Genomic DNA, 20,103 nt, shown 5'->3' with positions numbered 1-20,103 from the left:
GGCTTTTACTCATTTAGGCCGGATGTCCCGTTACCTTGGGCTTTCTTTGTGTTGGAATTTTAACCTCCGGTGAATTTATGAGGACTATGGTTAACTGCTCCTCAGATCTCTGCAAGTCTGTAAATCCTGTTGTAAATCCAGACAGCTATCTAGACTATCTGTCCAATCTGAGTGTTCTGTTGGACGACTAAAACAACTTTTGAACTTACACGTTGCACCAAAACAAGTTCCTTCCCGAGGCTATTTTGCAGAGGCGCCATTGCTCCGTACTGCGCTTAGTGCCGCCCAAGACGATTGTGATTGGTATAAAGAAATGCCAATGAACCAGAGCACGTTTTTCTTCCATCCCGGAATGCTGTGTGGACTAGCCAGACCCTCCTCCGCAGCCCTGTGAAGGAAGGTCTGGCAATGCAAGACTATCCCTTACCAAGCAAGGTCTCTTCCATTTAAGTCCCTAAAAACCATGTCAAATCTGGTAGCCTGAAATATATTTTTACGCTACAGTTTTGTATTTCTGCAATATAGCCTCTGGCCACCAGTGGCACCACTGAGCACACTGCTGCTGAGCTGCATGCCATGGTGAGCACTGGGGTACGTTCAATCTGCGGTTTCCTTGTTAAAAGACATGTTTCCTCGGAGCGGTGTGAAACGGTGTGCAACAACTTTGAGTTATGTTTTTTCTCGTTCGGTGGGTGTGTCTCTCGTTCATTTGCTGTGTCACAAGTGATACCCAATCAGCAGAGACGTGTATGTAAACTCATGGTAATAAAAAAAAAAAATATATATATATATATATCTGTTTCCAGCAAAAGCATGAAATGCAGAAAATCCATGTTATGTGCTTTTTTTTTTTACAAATGAAATTAATGTCAGACTGACTGACTGACGTGGTGTGCATTAATTTAAGGAAAACAATTAGATTGTGATGTATTGCCTATGGACAGGGGCGGATCTACCGGGGTGGCATAGGGTGGCAAATGCCACCCTAAAAGAAAGCCTTGCCACCCCTGCTGCCATCCCAGTTGGCAGCAACGAATTAAAAGTTACGGCCAATTTGACAATTTATGAGCGCGAATCTCCAATGTCCAACTGCAATCAAAAACTGTTTGCTTCCCCTCTCACCCATCTGCCACTCATCACCTGTGTCTTACCTTAATGCCTTTCCTGTGATAATACTTATATCATACTTCTATCTCCTATTAAGTGAGATCTCATCGTATGGTCACTTATTCCTAATATGAGCTGTTTCACATGAAACCTCAAATGCCAGACATTGATTGCATGAGATGAAGTTTGTCTGTCTGAGTTTGTAAATGGCAGCCTGTGCCCTTTTGTAGTGTGTACAGACTATTTCTCATCAAACAGTGATAACTGATTTAATTCAGTCTGCCAAATGTTGCCACCCCTCAAAAATTCTTGCCCCTCTCTCGCCACCCCATAAATATTTTTCTAGATCCGCCCCTGCCTATGGAAGTGTATTATTCAACTATTGTTTTTGTTAAAGAAGGAAAAGGAAAAACCCAATACTCAATGCTATCGAATTGCAACACTTCTAGAATCAGAATACTTTTAAAATAAATTAAAATGGCAAAACATATTGAATTGGAACAAAAGCATATCACCCCAGCCCTATTGATCATAGTCTTCCTTTTTCTTCTGTTGCCATAAAAGTTAGAACTATCTTTACTCTAATGACTTCTGTATAAAAAAAAAACACACAGTGCTTACACAAGCTGTTGCTAATTTCTGATTTCTATCTCAGCTAACAGTGTGGATATTTTAAAATAACCCTCACTGTTAGGAGGAACACTCTCATCGCTTAAAGATGCCACCAGCTCACCACAGCTATTGCCACTGTGGGATAGCTGTCACAGTTTACAAATTGCACAAGGCACAGTGACATTTCCATTATCTTTTATGGAGGATCGGCTCTAAATGAGCACACTTTATTTTGGTATGTCCTTCCCACCTTGGCACCTCATATGTGTGAAAGTACAAAAAGTTTCCAAGTACCACCCTGGCAGGAGAACTGCACAGCCAAAACTAACAAACTGTTAGCAAGGATGTGTGTATTTTCAACTGCTTAACGCTCTCTCCAAATGAACAAAGGAAACTTTATTCGGTATTGCAGAGAGTGTAGGAAAAGACAGAAGCAGTTTAATTTGGGTGAGAAGGACGTGTAGGAGAGAGGACGACATGTTTGCACAAAAGAAGCTTTTCTTCTGGTGAACAGGGTGCCATCTGTGTATTTAGACTTCCGTGGCATTCTGTCTGTAGCGTATGCGATGAGTCATTTGGGGGCATAGGCCCACCTGCTGGCAACAGAAAAAGTGTGGTTTAGAAATGAATCTAGTACTGGCTTACCAAATGACGTTGCTAAGCAACGCAGTGGTTGTTGTGTGTTCTATTCACCTGTTATATAAAAACAAGATATAATAGAAACAGAAAAAAGAAAAGAAACATATTGAACACAATTAAAAGACAAAGAAAGGGTAACTACTGTTGTTTTCAACCTGGACCCTATTTCCTATGTTTTTGTGTCTAAGTGACTGATGGGAACAACAATCTTTGACATTGGTCCAGTATTAAGCAAGATCGCTGCAGTCGGCAGTGAAGAAACAAGCTACAATGTAAGTTAATAGGTCAATATTTACCTTCACAAAAGTGCTTGTTTTGCCACCGACAGGCTCAGATTAATATTCTAAGTGTCTGAGAACATTATGGAAGGGATTTCTAAGGAGGTCTACCTTTCTGTTAAAGAGTAAGATCCTTTTTTTAAACATAAAAACATCTGTGAAATTGTGTTCGCTAAACTCACCAGAATCCATGTAAATAAACAGTAATTTTAGCATTGTAAAACAGACTTTATTCAAAGTCGACAGAAACAAAATAAAACTACGAAAAGCCGTTTTAGGTCGTCTTTCAACTTTTCCAACCATCACAACTCTATTTTTGGTTGAAATAAACACATAGTTTACTGATTTATATTTGAAAATATGATGGCTCTATACATGCTAAAAGTATTGCTTTTTTAAATAGAGTCTGGTGTGACTTCAGAGTTGTTTCTGGTTAAACAGAATGTTCTCCAAGAGGTTTTAAAGGTATATCTCTGAAGGGAGGCTTTGTGTGGCTCTGATCTCTTCTCTTCTTTGCCCTAGTGCTCTTCCAACTCGTCCTCTTCTTCCTTCTCCTCCTCCTCCTCCTCCTCCTCTTCTTCCAACTCTTCCTCCTTGAACTTGTCCTCGTTGTCATCCCTGCATCTCCCTTCTACTCCCCTTGCTCTCTGTCTATTGTTGGCATCCTTTGAGCAAAACAAATCCGATGTGGTAATCTGACCTTGGACCTATTCATAGGCCTATAGTAAAGCAGTGATTGGTTAGTTAAGCAGTTAGTGTTTGCACATGTGAGGAGTGGGTGTGTTACCTGGTGATGTGACCTGGGGGCTGTTTGACAAAAGCAGAATTTATAAATCCAGGATAAGCAATAAAGCGAGGCTTGACCTAGACTAATCTGCGCTAAGTGCGTTTCACGAAGGCCAAGCCAGGCTGAGGAGGAGCGACTAGGTCAAGCCAGGCTGAAGTAATTCGGAGAGATGCGCGTTCACGGCTTTCCTTAACAGACCACAAGTTCGATCACAGATTTACTGATGCTAAAATGGGGAATAAGCATTGTTCATACTTTATACAGAGTGAGCAGCAGCTTCTTGTGGAAGTATGATAACGTGAAACACATTATTTGTAAAAAAGAAACACAGCCACTGTAATGAAACTGACGATGAAGCGGGCAGACGATCACGGACCGACTGAATGCGTAAGTAGCCTAAAAATATACATTAACTGACCACTGCTTTGAATTGAAACCGTCATAATAATTCCATTCAAGGATTAGGCTACTAATCATTTGCACAAATTAACCGTTGTACTCTTTGCCTTAAAAGTAAGCAGAAGATAATGTTACTTAGGAAATTTACCATGAAGATCAATTTTCTACAATGCTAGAGTATGATGCGTAAATATCTCTTTCACTCTGTTCCTCCCTCTCTCTCATGGGTTAAAATATAAATTTCCTAAGTCATATTAACGTCCACTGCTCGCTGTTGTTACATGAATGTACAGTAGTCTACACTATATAGTTTTTGGTTCAGTGAACTAAGACTGTAATTTGGGAGGATTGTACAATTAGGATATGTTCTTTAAAATGTACAATCCTCCCAAATTATAGTCGTTAAAGAATACAAAGTTAATCAACTCAAATAATTTAAGGTGCATTGGTCCACTATAGAAACACACATGTACAGCACTTTATATATTGCACTTAGTAACAGACTTCATTTAAAACACATTTGGCAACTTTATCAGCCTTTTCTGATTATCTCAACAACTGCCATAATATATTCATCAAACTTCTAACAAAAATATGAACAGCAGTCTTCATACAGCAATATAACAGTAACAATGTCACATAAATAAATATAAAAACATAATGGTCACCACTTTAAACAATAACTGTACTTAAATGAACAGCAATATGCACCTGTTGTATTTTAATGCAGGCTAATAAAATTAAGGTAAAACCTGCTGCTGAGTGAACAGAAAAGGCTCCAGGATTACAGTTTTTCTTGATTGCTTTGACCTGCTTAAAGAAACTGGGATCCACTCGGTTTTCATCATCACTGTCTCAGCAGAGCAGAAGACACCGCTTGCAAATGTGTTAACCCTTTCTCATTGGATTGACACATTTTCCCCACCCTTTTGCAGAACAGTTAACACGGATGTCATTCAAGCAGTCCAAACTCCATTGTTTTAGCTATGGTAACCAAACAGAAAGCATCTGTTCCTAACTATTAGAAACTACCTACATCAGTATGAAATCACTGAAGCACCTGTTTGACACTCCTTCACACAAATCTTCAATTAGCAATCAGTCTGCAGGCCTTAAAGGTGCAGCGTCTGTGTTGTTCTTTGCCAACATGGATGGAAGAGGTCAAAGGCAGATGAGAGTGAGAGGAAGAGGTAGAAGGGTCCGAGGAAGCGGAGTCCGAGGAAGAGGTGGAGGTATAGTTGGAAGGGCTCAGGTTGCTGATGAAATTCAGTCAACTATTATTGATCACGTTATCAATCATGGCCATGTGGCCCCATCATCAAGACAGAAGAGACTGAGTATCAATAGTGGCTATTTCTTATACTCTACAGTAATAGATGTTTATACTTTACTGTAAGAGATTTTATTGTTATTTTCTTAATTTCTTATACTCTAATATATTTTATTTTGGTTTACATGTATTTTGTGTAATATTTACAGTATTTCAGTTTTCAGCCACAGTTTGAAAATAAGAATCAATGGAATCAATAAAATGTGCATCAAAGCATTTCTGATTCTGGATCCAATTCTTTGCAAGAAGGCAAATTTGACAACAAATGGCACTGGCATGAAAGCTACGTACAGTAATAGGCTACAATGACAAGCAATGGTGCACTGATTCGCACTGAGTGCTGTATTTTGTATTTTGTTGTCCACTGTGTAATGGTTGATTGGAAGAGCTCATACACTTGTTTGCAAGTTGTGTTGTTTGAAGGCAAAATTAGCTTTTGTTGCATATTTTAAATGTTTTGGCACAGTTAGAGCCTTTTGCAAACAAAATGTGTCATTTTGACCATGAGAGCCACTGTTTCGGCCTGTGTGTTAACTGTTTTGAAAAATGTGGAGTTTGAGTTGACTGTAGGCCTGTCACAATAACAAATTTTGCTGGACGATAAATTGTCCCAGAAATTATTGCGATAAACGATAATATTGTCATTCTGAGACCATTTTCATCTAATATAATGATAATGACATAATAATGCAGGTACACCTTTTCAAAGATCAATAAACTTTTATTTCTAAAGAATATTTAACACTGGAACTGGAAGACATTTTAAATATCCACAATATATCTTTGATCTCCTTTAGTATGTCGTCTTTCACGCTGTTGGACAGTTGTGGAATTGCCGTTTGTGACACGTATGTTCTCCCAGGTAATTCATACTGGCTGTCAAATGTTTGCAGCATTAGTCGAGTGTTTGTGATAGACTACAGACTCTGTACTGCATTTAACAATTATTTATTAAACACTAAATATTAAATTTAAATAATACATTATATCTACCTATTTCTATGTGACTATCTGCCACATGGCGAGTAAATGTTTGTACCAAAATAGTTCTGTTTTTCAGTCTTCATTTTGGCAAAGGTGCAGCTATACTTTCTTCTGCTCCTCTGCAGGTCGGAGCTTCGCGGGGGGGGCGGGCCGACACACACACACACGCACGCGCGTGCGCGCACAAACAGACGCCAGCCACCACGTCACTTCTGTTTACTGATAGCTAGCGTTTACCTTAGGCTAATTTATTAGCTAGTAAGTGGCGATTTTTGACAAGCAGGTAACGGAGTCTCAGTTCACCGTCCGGGAGCCTCTGACACACTGACAGCTGTAGGCTTGTACCGGTTAATGTTCTGTGCATTGTCGGACACATACAGCAACTTTCCTGAAACCGCTTGCAAGACTGACAAGTCCACAGCGGCGTTTATGTCCGTGCCTGTCTCCACCGCCTCCACCTGCAGGTTGGAATGAAAGGGAGAAAACCGGACGCCGAGTAACAAGGCGGATATCGCTCATATATGTCTTCTTTTTTTGGCGGCGCCTTAACGGCAAAGTGCTGCGGAAAACCCCGCTCCAAGTTCTCGCATTTTCTGTCTCTCTCTCTCTCTCTCTCTCTCTCTCTCTCTCTCTCTCTCTCTCTCTCTCTCTCTCTCTCTCTCTCTCTCTCTCTCCGCCAGGAGTCCCGCCTCCACACAAAGACCATGCGACTCACAAGAGGGTTCACTCCTCGTTACACTAAGGAACCGAGAGTGGTCCTCCAGTCTCTTTGGTAGAGAGAGCGAGAGAGAGAGAGACAAGGAAAACAAACAAGCATGCAAATGGAAATTATCGCAGCCGGAAAAATTATCGACCTAATTTTTTTTATCGTGCGATTAATTGATTTATTGACTATCGCGACAGGCCTAGTTGACTGCTGCATCAAAGCAATCAAGAAAAACTGTAATAAATCCTGGCTGTTAGCCTGGTCAGGAGCAGGCTAGCTGTAGAGAACAAATCTCCATGGAAACATAGGTGCCTCTGCCGAGTCAAGGCTAAATTGAGCCAGGATAACTGGGAAATCACGGCTTAATCCCTTATCGTTTTGTGAAATAGGCCTCTGGTGTATAAGTGTAGCATTTTCATTAGTTGTGTTTGGAAAAGGAAAGCAAGTCCCCTCCTGTTAGATGTTTGTGTCTTAGGTGGAGAAAAGTGTGTACTGTTTTGAAAAAGGTGGTTGATGCAATTGAAAACTGAGTGAAAGGCTGAGAAATAGCTTATGGTTTTGGAGATTTGGTGTGTAGTTTTGCTCTTCGAGTGAGATGTTGTGTGTAAGCAGTTGTAAAAAGCTGTAATAACCGGGCGGCTGCGTTTTGAATTAGTTGCAACTGAAAAAAGGCAGCCTAGGAAACGCAGAGGTAGAGGGAATTACAGTAGTCCAGCCTGGATGATGATTATTTGTACATCAGAAGGTAATGGGTAATGTCAAATTTTGGAGATGGTTCTGAGTTGGAAGAAACTTAGTCTCGTTTTGGCAGACCTTCCTCTACAGCGCTGCAGAGGAGGGTCCGGCTAGTCCACGCAACATTCCGGGATGGGAGAAAAACGTGCTCTGGTTTACTGGTATTTCTTTAAACCAATCACAATTGTCTTGGGCAGCGCTTAGCTCTGCACGGTGCCGCTGTAAAATAGCCTCGGGAAGGAACTTGTTTTGGTGGAACATGTGTACGTTCAGAAGTTGTTTTAGTCACGCAACAGAAAACTCAGATTGGACAGATAGTCTAGCTAGCTGTCTGGATTTACCCTGCAGAGATCTGAGGAGCAGTTAGTCCTCATAAATCCACCGGAGTTTAAAATTCCAACACAAAGAAAGCGGAAGGAAAAGGACATCAGCGAAAAGACATGCTTCCAGCGGAATTTCCTGCGGCACCGGAACAATCCCGGAAGTAGAACGTCGTGGATATAGACTAGACGAAACTGGACCTGACAACATAATTTACATGTCAAAGATTATATTTTTGGGGGCATTTTTTAGGCCTTTATTTCTAAAGCACAGCTTAGACTTTAAAGGGGAGAGAGAGGAGGAATGACATGCAGCAAAGGGCCGCTGGTCGGAGTCAAACCCACGGCCGCTGCGTCCAGGAGTAAACCTCTAAATATGGGCGCCCGCTCTACTAGGTGAGCTAACCAGGCGCCCACATGTCTGTTAAAACTTTGATCACCATCAAATAAAACACCCAGGTTCTTAGCATGTGGTCTGATGTAATGCAGAAAGGTGATTGAGATTCTGGGCAGCAACAGTGGTATGGTGTGGGGGGCTCTGTTTTGTCCTCATTTAGCTGAAGAAAATTATGAACCACACAATGTTTGATTTCTTGGACGTCTTTACGTCGACTGCCTGATTATGGGAATTTAGAGGGACGTAAATCTGAGTACTGAGTGTGATTGATTTGGGTCACTTAGCATGCTTGCCAGGGGGTGGATTGAATCAGCAATTAATTAAGGTAGATGTAACCTTTTTTTTCACCAGCAGCTTCTTCTCTGCTGCAGCTGCTAATTTGACATCTGTGTTTTGTTCCATTCACAGTCACATAGTTTATCAGGACTTTTTCATGTGACTTTTTGTTTTTAGTCTCATAACGGATGCAACTTGAAATGTAGCGAAAAAACGATTCCTGCAGGAGTTTCCTTAAAAAACGATGTATAGACCCATACATCGTCTCTCTCCTCTGCTGTGCATGCTACTATTAGTGCGTCAGTTCAGGCTGTTCTCATGAACCAAACATGATATAGCTAAGAAAAGTTAAGCACTGTATAAATACTTATGTATTCCACGTATTTTTTGCTGTATGCACCATAGTGACTGCTGCTGTATAAGAACGCGGATGGCCGCGTAGGGGGGAGGTCAGAGTGGATGGGTGGTTCATGAAACACAGGACTTTTAAGCCAAGGAGTGGAGTTCGCATCCCGGGGAAAACAAAAGACTTTCACCTAAGAAATGCGTGTTCCTTGGGAGTGTTTTAATCCAAACAACGATCTTTTTCCTAAACTTAACTAGTGGTTTTGGTGCCTAAACCTAACTGTCGTCGTTGCATAACGCTCACTTAACCGCAATGTTCGCCGAAACGACCGGCAGCCCGTAGTGCTCTGTACCCGACTCAAAGTCACCTATTCTCGGGTTAACTAAATTACCAACTACCGGTGATACGACGGAGTACCATGCAGAGAACCGTAGCCGTCATCACTCAGCTCTGTAGCAGCTTGATACAACTAGTAACTGCCGCTCGGCGTCATGGAGCTCGTAGCCAGCCACTGTAGCTGGCGTCACATAACCAGCCTGCAGTCACCTAGTTTCGTAGGCTATCATACATATTGGTGTTCATACATTTTCGTACAATATCATACGGACCCGTTCATGAGAATGCATTCGTCAGTTTGACCAAGGGCGAGGGGGGAGCCCCATACACAGAGCAGCGAGGCTCTTGGTTGGAGTGGGTGTGTTTATTTGTCCTTAACTGTGAAAACACACCGGGCGCATAAGTGTCACGTATAGCCCGCGTAGCGTAGATCCGTGCCTGATCCCACGCCTGGCCATTCATACCAGACACAAAGCGATCCTTCTCCTCTCAGCTCTCTCTCTCTCTCTCTCTCTCTCTCTCTCTCTCTCTCTCTCTCGCTCTCTCTCTCCGATAGAAAGACACAGGATGAGTAGGGGAAATTGAATTGTGGTAGTTGTAGCCTGTGTGTGTGTGTGTGTGTGTATGTGTCACTCTCTCTGTCCGTCTGTCGGTCTCTCTCTCTGAAATCACCATGAACCTAGGTGTTTTATTTTGAAATGTGTTTTATTCTTGTAACGTATCCGGCTGCACTGTGGTCTTCCTGTGTGTGATTACCTGCCTAGCTTGACACATACGCTCGCGCAAGAAATAGAGGAGACGCTGAAACGATTGCTGCAGCGTGCGGGCCGACGCGGACACTATGCGCCCGGTACGAACGGACAGATTTGGATAACATAGGCGCGGAAATAAAAATAGCTGCGCTACGCTGCTATATATGTGTTTTCCCTGTAAGAACGTAACTGCTTTGAAACATCAGAAATAATGTTTTATTCATTCAATTCACAGCTTTGTTTTCACTAACGCCACTGCCTCTCTTCATTCACTCTCAAGCTCACTCGACTACCGCTACTCTCTCTCTCTCTCTGTGGCTTGTTGAGCAGGAAGGAGGGGCCAAGTTTAGTCAGTGATACTAATAACATAATATACCTTTAAGTAAAAAGTCCAAACTCGGACTCGAGTCAGAATTGCACTCTCTAACTGTAGAGGCACCAAATCGCAAGAAATTCCAATGTTACGCAATGTTGCAATATTGACAGTCCAGAAGGATCATTTAGAAAAGTAACTTTCCTCAAGGTAAAGGCTGCATTAAGCTGGTCTCTCAACAACTTTAGAACATCATTTGGTGGTGATTATTCTACTCTAGTCTTTTATCTCATCAATAGTTCTGTGTGTTTGTGTGTGTGTGTGTGTGTGTGTGTGTGTGTGTGTGTGTGTGTGTGTGTGTGTGTGTGTGTGTTTGTGTGTGTTTGTGTGTGTTGGTGTGGGTGTGGGTGTGTTTGAGTCCTGCATTGTTTACATCCATCGGCAAGAACGCGTATATGCAACTGCATGCATGTGCGTTCCTCGTGTGCCTGCACGATAACAAAGAAAAGTGGGATCCACTCGTAAAAATATTGCTTCATAGCACTACTGGTGGTCATAAGCTAAAACATAGACACACACACACACATACACAGGGTTGTGTCATGCGGTGCTGTGTGTGGCCTCGGTCTATAGAGGGAGACAATGCAAAAGTGACAGGTGACAGTTTGTGTGTGTGTGTGTGTGTGTGTGTGTGTGTGTGTGTGTGTGTGTGTGTGTGCCGTTATTGTCCACTGTGCAGGCGACCTTCACGTCCATCCCATCACTGCTGGATGGTGATTGCTTGGCTGAAAGGCTGCTGGTTGGCAGCTCATTTTTCTCTCTTGATGTTCTTATTTTTTTTATTCGACACCTCCTTCATCTTAGCAATGACCTCTACACAAAGACATAAAAAATTAGGACAGGTCATTCTTGTGACTCAACACGCACATGTCCAAACTGTGGCATGCTACATATCGCTCTCATCTTTACCATCCATGGGCATGGGCTGAAGGAGCTTCTGTAGGTCAATACCACTACTGATATTTTTGGACGCAGGACACTGATAAGGGAACAATCGTGGTCATAGTTGAAAGAAACCATAGTTGATTTCAGTAATAAATGGGAAACGCTAATGGCAAAGTCCCCCATGGTGTTGACAACCCTGACCCTCTTCTTCTGCTGACTTTGTGATAGAGGTCTTCATGGGTCCAGAAATCCATGCCGGAACCCAAAAAGAGCCGGACACTAACTACCTGGAACCGAGCTGGACCCGCCTATTACTTGAAAGTTGAGACCCGGACCTGTGCAGAATAGAGAAATGTCAAACTCAAACCCCAGTGGACCCAGGAGACAAAGACCCAATCGGTAGTAATGTCCAAATGAAGCTTCGTGATGCATTTTTTAAATTTTTTGAGCCCAATAGATGGCTCTCTCTCTGTTTAACCAAGGGTTAAAAACACACTGAAATGCCATTCCTTGAGCTTTTTTTCTATAAACCAAGAGTGCCATCTAGTTGAGGCAATATATCGACTGCAAATACAATACTTATTACTTTATTTGGACATCACTACCGATGGACACCAATTTGACAGCTGATTGCTATTAACAAGTTAACGTTAATTTACAAGTTGTCTTACCTAATGTAACGTTGCCATCTCCCCTGTGCCTTGCCATCCTCATGGTCAAAAGTACATCCAGGTATTTTGTTATTCCTCTCTTGCTGATTGAAACAGCATGGCTAATCCACTCATTATCCAGCTTAAATGTCATGTCATGCCTTAAATGATCATGGCAAACGTGACTCGTCAGCTTTGCAGTTTTCTTGCATCTAGCATAATCAAGATAACTGCCCTTCTGAAATACAATAACACTTGCTTGTCGCTACCGCTGCTAATGCTAGCATCTCTAAATTGCTGCCTGACTTGTGCTCTCTGACCCTTCACCTCCTGGGCAGGGCCATTAGCTCGCACAGGTCATTTGGTATCACCTTGTGGCCACAGATGCACTTACCCAAATGTCTTCCTTACATGATGCCTATCGGCGCCTTTTCTAATATGGTGATGTAATACTGCCTTTTTTATCTGTGTCCACTGTTGGGGTCAACTCATTTTCAATATCAATATCATAGTGTCATTATCAACATATGGATGGCATACTTTCGCCTAATGGTGATACTTAGTTGTCTCTCTGTGCTCGCCAGTCTCCGGGGAGGGAGGGGTCGATGATGTGGGATGATTGTTTAGGTTTGTGTTTCTTGTTTGTTATGAAGAAACCAATAAAAATAATTAAATAAAAATAATAAAAATAAGTCTTAAAACTACAATCCATCCTATGCAGCTTCCTACATTTGCTGGGTGTTTCCAAACTGCAAAATGCGGGGCTGCCTGTTTGCATTCTAGCAGTGCTACAACACTGAACCCCTTTGCAGCCATCATAAACACTGGACTGGTTTGGCATTGAAGTGAAGATCAGAGTGAGTACCTGAGGAGAGACCAGTGGTAAGGGTTATCTTACCAAACAAATATGAGACATGCTTTGCTCTAGTCCTACTCGCAACAATGTCTGTGATCAGACCCCGATGATGATATGCCATGACATCTGCTTTGACAAATGTATCTGTCAGCATCCATAGACAGTGCCATTATAGAAATGAGTCCCATCAATCAGCCCAAGGAAGTGTGATATGTATGTATAAATGTGTAAAAGGGGCCTCTCACATCTCCACAATGCCAGTTTGCCTTTTTGGGAATACAGTCAATATATGTCTCCTCTGGTAACAGCCATAGGTTCCTATTTTAACGATCTAAGCGCACGGCGTGAAGTGCCTGGCGCAGGTGGGTTTAGGGCGTGTACGAATCCACTTTTACTAGTTTAACGGCGGAAAAAAGGGTCTGTGCGCCAGGTGCATGGTTCAAAAGGGTTGTACTTAGTGTCTTAATAAGTCATAGGTGTGGCGTAACATGCAATAAACCAGATGGAGTGTCATCTCCCATTCCCTTTAAAAGCCAGGCACGTTTGTACCTCAGCACATTGCTATTATGATGGCGGATTTGCTAAGCAGGAAGGAGAGATTTTCAGGAGAAGAAACAGATCTGCTTGTGCGGGAAGTGAAAGCGCACAAGCAGATCATATAATACTATTTCACATTGTAATATTTTTATTTGTAATCTTTTGCATGTTTGTGTGCTGCTGCGGGTCCCTGTGTGTGTAACAAGCATAGTCTGTGCGCGCTGTGCACGAGCCCATGCGCATTTTACTAATTTGCTGTTAAAATAACAATAAAATGCTGCGTTTATGACTTTAGACCAGGTTTTTGTTGGTCAATGGTGTGATCACTTTCTGCTGCCTCAAGATAACAATACACCAAGAATGAAAATTGCTATTTAAACGACGTGGGCGCTGGACGGGAAATTGACTTGCATCAGGCTTTGAGCTGCGCTGCACCGGGTGCAAGATAGGGCCCATAGTAACACCTGGACCATGAACAAAGTACTTGGTGGAGTAGAACTTTTAAATTCAGCAGACAAAAGTCAGAGTTAAAACACCCAGGGAAGCTCTAATTTCCTCCGTAGAAGCCTATAAAAATCTACTGTTTCACAGCACTTCAACTGAGAAATGAAAGGGAATTCACATACCGAGTGATTTATACATACCAGAGTATGTATTCGACTAAGTAGAATACACTTATTTTGGTAAAGTTCAACATGATACTATGGTAGCTTTTTAAAATGGGTGCATTTGTCACGAGTCACTTGGTCTTCACACTCACTGCATCAGGCGCCAGCCAGTCCGGCAAAAATGCAGGTCCCCCGTTTATTTCGAATGGGGGTAGTATGTTCAGGCTGTGAAGGTTGGGGACGCAGGGGGAAGAAGTGGGGACAGATGGCGAAACAATTTTTGGAGAAACGTAACCCAACGTTGCCGAACAGTAAAGTTGAGAAAAAAATGGTGTAAAGTTTTCAGGCTGGACTGCAAACTGTAAAACACATTGTAATGCTTAATTTTCTCTTTTTCTAGGCTTATCATTTTACCCAAAAAATCATCACAATGCAGAGCCTAAACTCTGCATGTTCTCAGCTTTCCTATCCATTTTAACTAGTTTGTTTAAGAATATTTATCTTAGTTTAATTATTGTTTACCATCCATAGCTTATAGGAGTGAAGTTGTATAAGTACTACTCATATTTATGTTGAAATCAATATGCTGCTTTGAAAACCTCTGGTCTCAGATTTCAGATATGGATCAATTAATTCCACCTTGTGCTTCATAATCACAATCAATTTTATTAGATATAGAGACCCTCAATAAATCATACTGCATGGATGTCAATAACAATGCCTTATTATGCTTTACGAGTTTCATAGAGCACAAGAGAGTTCTGGCCAATGTACTTGTTCTGTATAGTGCTTACTTTTAAGAACAGGTCAGGAGAAGTGTTTAAATGTAATCTTTCCTGATTGACAGGCATACTCCTCTGGAGCCGTTTGGCCTCAGCCTAGATACAATGGATTAAAAATGTTCTGTAGCATTCTCACCTCTTCTCAGGTATTTTAAGCTGGTAAAAGGGCAGCCGCTGCCCTCACCTTTCACTGTGAGAATTATCAGTTTCTTACATCTTTCTGAGAAGTTGTTGTTCCCATACTCTTAGCTTCCGAGTTTTACAGGAGAGGAGGCTGATGGCCTGTTGATGGCCAGGATAACCCTAACATGAAGCCATTTCAGAATAAGGGTGTTTTTTACACCTATAGTTTGTTTGCTCTGGTCCAAATCAGTTGATGAGTTTGTAAACTTGGAGCGTTTCCCCCTTGGTTTGGTTTCATTTCACATGGAGAGAAATCCTAGTGAACCAAAATGCATCACTACAAATCACGCAAGAACGTTCACTCCGCTTATTGATCAGATGTGTCTGGGGCGGGACCAAGAAAGTAAATAAGGGAGAAGGTCCTATGTTTTGGACTAGTGCATATTTCTCCCATCTCCATGGCCAAACCAGCTCATTTCATTAAAATATTTTTTTTGTTTTTGCGAGCGACGTTACTACGTCTGCATTGCTTACCCTGTCTCCAACTTAAGCGGCGGCTGGTTTGACCATGGAAATCAGAGTGACGGCGAGGATGACCGCAGTATATTTCTGTGAGAGAAACATTGCAAGCTGCTACAGTTTGCATGTTCTGAAGCATCGCAGATTGCAAATCAGACCTGACTACAGGAGCCGTTTAGCTCGGACTTGCGGAGTACACCTGGTAGTTGGGTCAGATCAAGTTTGGATCATATTCTCACCACAAACTAACCGTACTGAAGCCTACTAGAGTTTGTTTATAACTGGACATGAGTGCTATTGCTGATCACACCTGTCCAAATGAACCTAAACAAGGAAGATGTAAACACATCCTGAAGGCCCTGACACACCAAGGAGATGGTTGGCCATCGATCCTAGTTGGGCCGGCGGTGAGCGTCCGTCACTCGTCGGCTTTTTTCTTGGCGTCAGCATCGACATGAGGATCCCATGATTGAAAAGTGGTAGTGAGGAAAGAGCGCACAGAGAAGGCTCTTTTCATTCTCATCACATATCAATCCAATACACATAGGGCTGGCAAAACTGGCCAAAAATGAAGTTTGAATGTTCATTCTAAAAAAACACATCGGGTTCTAATAATTGGAATATCTATTTTTGCACATTATGTCCATAATATGGCAAACATACAAGATACACAATAACTACTTGTATAGGTATATTTATTAACGTAAACATGTCTTTTAAAAGATCTACATACCCACACATTACAAAATAAACTAACTTTAAACTAATATCCTATACCGTGATATTTAATATAAAGACCGTAGCGTTAGACCTCTCTTTCTGCACTCCATTGATATCGCCAGGTGAGTGACAACTTTGTTTGCCTCATTTTCTGTAACCAGTGTAGCATGAAGGAATGTTGGGTGGAATTAGCAAGCTAACGTTAGCTAACTAGCCAGTGCCGCTGCGGCCGCTCGGTCCCTCCGCTCTGCTCCCACTGTAGGGAGTCTTTGCCGAGAGAACAGATGACAGCCCGGGAGTCTGGTTAGCCATCGCCCGGTGTCTGCTCTCTTCCCGGCGGGGAGTGAAGCAGAGGGACCGTAGTATAGCCTCTGTGCTGCTGCTGCTGCTGTTGTTTTGTGCAAATGCTGTTTAGTTGTGGGTAGTTTCATAGCGTTTGGATCCTGTTTCCCTTTTTGAATGAAGAATAGATTAACGCCGCCTGCTGGCATGGAGAATTATTTTCTTCTGACGCCGGCACAGAACGTACTTGGTAGTAGTGTATTCACGTGCAATTAGAAAATTTCAATTTGCAAAAAAGACAAACTGCCAGTCGGCCTTTGTCGCCACAAGATTTTAGCTGTCTACTTGGTGTGTCAGGGCCTTAAGAGGGGCCAATTTTCTAACTGACGCACCAGATGGTTTGTTAACACTGAACCATCTGAGAAGCCGTCATTGGAAACTGTTTGGAAAAGGGCAGGTGGTGATTGGATCAACCATCTGTCTTTCACATTAGCCATTGTTGTTTTGAACAGTCACAGCCATGGCATCACATACACCTAAACCACGGCTGTAGCTGCCAGTAGCTCCTCACCGGACGTTGATTGGTTCGGTCCACTGCTTGTTCAAACACAAAGGCATTAGGGACTGTTCGTTATTTAATTAAGAGGCCACCGGAGGAGTTTTGTGGCCTCTAACCTAAAAAGACGTGACCCTCCCCTCGTCAGTAATAATTTTTCTATGACCCTCCAAAATGATTTGAAAAAAAGGAATGACCCTCCCCGGAATGCCCCGACACTTAAATTCAACTAAAATGTAACAGTGAACAATCAGTGTTGGACCTACAGTCTGTTGAGATGCTTCTCCAAACTCACCATAAAACGTTAAGACACGTTGAGAAAAAAAGATCCCTATTTTGCCGTAATCCAATGACACGAAAAAAAAGTAATCCACAGCGATCAGTAGATCCACAAAAAGGTAAATGACACGGTGTATCCAGCAAGGCGTCACATTCACCAGCCAGCTCCAAACAGGTGAACGAGGCCTCTCCACTTCGCCGTTTAAACAAAGTGGAATAAACGTATAAAAGTCCAAATCTACACAAAACCCGCAATCAATTAGTAAGCTGACATCACATGTATATACATGGCATTTAGGAAACCTTTATTGCAAGGTTGGCACGGCAAGATGTCCAGACTAGTGCAACAGTAATTTTCGTTTTTTGCGTCCTGCTGCTCCCATTGTCAGCCAGGTAATATTTTTTTTACTAAAGCAGTATATGAAATCAGATGTATTACCTATCACCATTTAGTTGTTTTGTGTTATTTAAGATATTTATAAAATATCTGGTCATGCCAGATGTAATTATTCCACTCATTTTTTAAACATTGCAATTACCTGTTTGAGCCACCAGGGGGGCAGTGCTCCTCCTGCCCCCCCAGCAAACTCCGCTATGCGGTCAGACCATCTGCTAGGGGGCCGAGACTGAGAGCTACATAGATAAATATGCACCAAACAAGCCACTTTGAAATTTTGCTCTTTTCATGAATAAAAAAGTTGGGTGACCCCCCCACCCAGACTAAAAAATGTTGGATGACCCTCCCCTTAGCATAAAATAAAAAGACATGACCCTCCCCTATTTTCCTCCGGTGGTCCATTCCATAAATACCGAACGGTCCCTTACTTGAAGACTGACAAGATGCATTTTCATGTGATACCTGTATGTGATCCAAGGATTTCCTGATCTGGTGATATCGTGAGAATCCAGCTGTTGTGCAAGGCAACCAAGTTTCAGCTTGTTTCAGGAATAATTCCTCCACAAGCTTTCCAACACACTGGAAAAGGTTCTCTCTTCCTCAGGTGTTACAGCGAAAACACATTGGGCGCGTAATCATCACATATAGCAGCGTAGGGCAGCTATTTTAATTTCGACGCCTATGTTATCCAATCTGTCAGTTCATACCGGGCGCGTAGCGTCCGCGTTGACCTGCTCGCTGCAGCGATAGTTTCTTGTTCGAGATGCGAGCATATGAGTCAAGCCAGGCAGGTAATCACATACAGGAAGACCACAGAGCAGCCGGACACGTTACAAAAATAAAACACATTCAAAATAAAACACCTAGTTTTTGGGGTTTTTTTTAAGATTATTTGTTTTGGGCTTTTCCACCTTTAATTTTTGACAGGACAGCTAGGTGAGAAAGGGAAGAGAGAGGGGGAAGACATGCAGGAAATCGTCACAGGTCAAGGAATAAACCTCTCAGTATATGTGCGCCTGCTCTACCCACTGACCCAACCCGGCCACATAAAACACTTAGGTTCATGGTGAGTTTGGCTGTCTTGACTTCTCACAGCAAGACACACGATCAGGCACACGGAGAGAGAGACTGGTGGACGGACAGAGAGAGTGACACACACACACACACACACACACATACACATACACAGGCTACAATTACCACAGTTTTCCCCACTCATCCTGTCTCTTACTATTGGAGAGAGAGAGAGAGAGAGAGAGAGAGAGAGAGAGAGAGAGAGAGAGAGAGAGCTGAGGTATGAATGGCCAGGCGCGGACACTTACTCACTCACTTTTTTTTCGCTTTTAGGCATTGAGCAGTGAGCAAACGCACCTTAGTTAAAGAATGTCTGGTTCCCTTCTGCAACCTTATATGAACATTTTTAATGACATAATACCAGCATAGAATGTTTTTTTTTTTTGCTGTTCCTGCTACATGTACGATTATTTCTTAATTTGTACTTAAGGGTAAGGCTCTGTTTGCAGTTTTTCTGATTGATTAGATCTCTACTCAGCAGAAGTTTGGTGGACCTATGCTTTCAATGACATCAGGTAACCAAGTGGGATGTGGTTTTAAGAATGATAAACAAGTAAGTTGTCCTTAATGGTTGCAACAAAACAGGAGTAGGAAGGAGATGTCTGTACACACCAACAGAGTCCTGAGAAGAGTCAAGCAGGCCAAAGAAGTTAAAATGGTGTAAGGCATGTGTCAGAATAAATACATTATCAAATAATAGACAGGAACCACTGAAATTATATCAAAGTTTGTTTACTTGCAAGTAGAGTCAGTTTACAGCACTCACAGCATAAGTACAGTAATTCTCAAACAGTAGCTTATTTATGTGTGAAATACAATCATAACAGAATTTGATGTCGTCAATTGTCTATCTTGTCAGTTTAGATGTCATCTCCTCTGTCTGGTCAGACTCGATGGCGTCCCCTTTATCTGGTTAGAGAGACGCATGTTCTATCCCCAGTCAAGATAGCCAATGATTCCATGTTATTTTGTTTAGAGTACTCAGTATAATATTATTCTATGCAAACAGTTTAATAATAACAAGAGAAAAAGTATGTAAATCAAAATTTCTCTAACAGCATGGGTGTTTTGAGAGTGAGTGTCTGTATTATAACCCTGAAGGAATACATCTGCATAAATTGTTATATTAGCCAGATATACTGCCAATTTTGTACATTGTCATTTTTATCATATTACCTGAAGCGTGTGATTATTTCGAGATGTGCCCTGTCGTCAGTGTGAAAGCTTTGATAAAAATTGCTTGTATACGTCTGTGAGGAATGTTGCAGCCATGGTGGGTGGAGGAGAAATAGGGTTGTCGTTTGGCCTTAATCATCACATCCTTGGAGATGAGGCAAAGTGCCAGATGTTATTTGTGCTGCTTGTAAAATGATTGGAAAAGAGAGGGAGAGGGCTAGAGAGCGAGACACAGAATGGCAGTTACATAAAAACACAAGGCCGAGGGTACGCTGACACTAC

General features: G+C 42.1%; 1 protein-coding gene across 1 annotated transcript in view; it reads left to right on the top strand.

Moving 5' to 3' along the window:
* Positions 1-20,103, top strand: part of LOC116058719 (inactive N-acetylated-alpha-linked acidic dipeptidase-like protein 2) — a 457,605-nt gene that overhangs the window by 332,720 nt on the left and 104,782 nt on the right. The window lies entirely within an intron of this gene.

The sequence above is a fragment of the Sander lucioperca genome, chromosome 11 (genome assembly GCF_008315115.2).
Source record: "Sander lucioperca isolate FBNREF2018 chromosome 11, SLUC_FBN_1.2, whole genome shotgun sequence".
NCBI classification, from domain to species: domain Eukaryota; kingdom Metazoa; phylum Chordata; class Actinopteri; order Perciformes; family Percidae; genus Sander; species Sander lucioperca.
The sequence above is the reverse complement of the archived record's forward strand: the minus strand, read 5'-3'. Positions and strand labels throughout refer to the sequence as shown.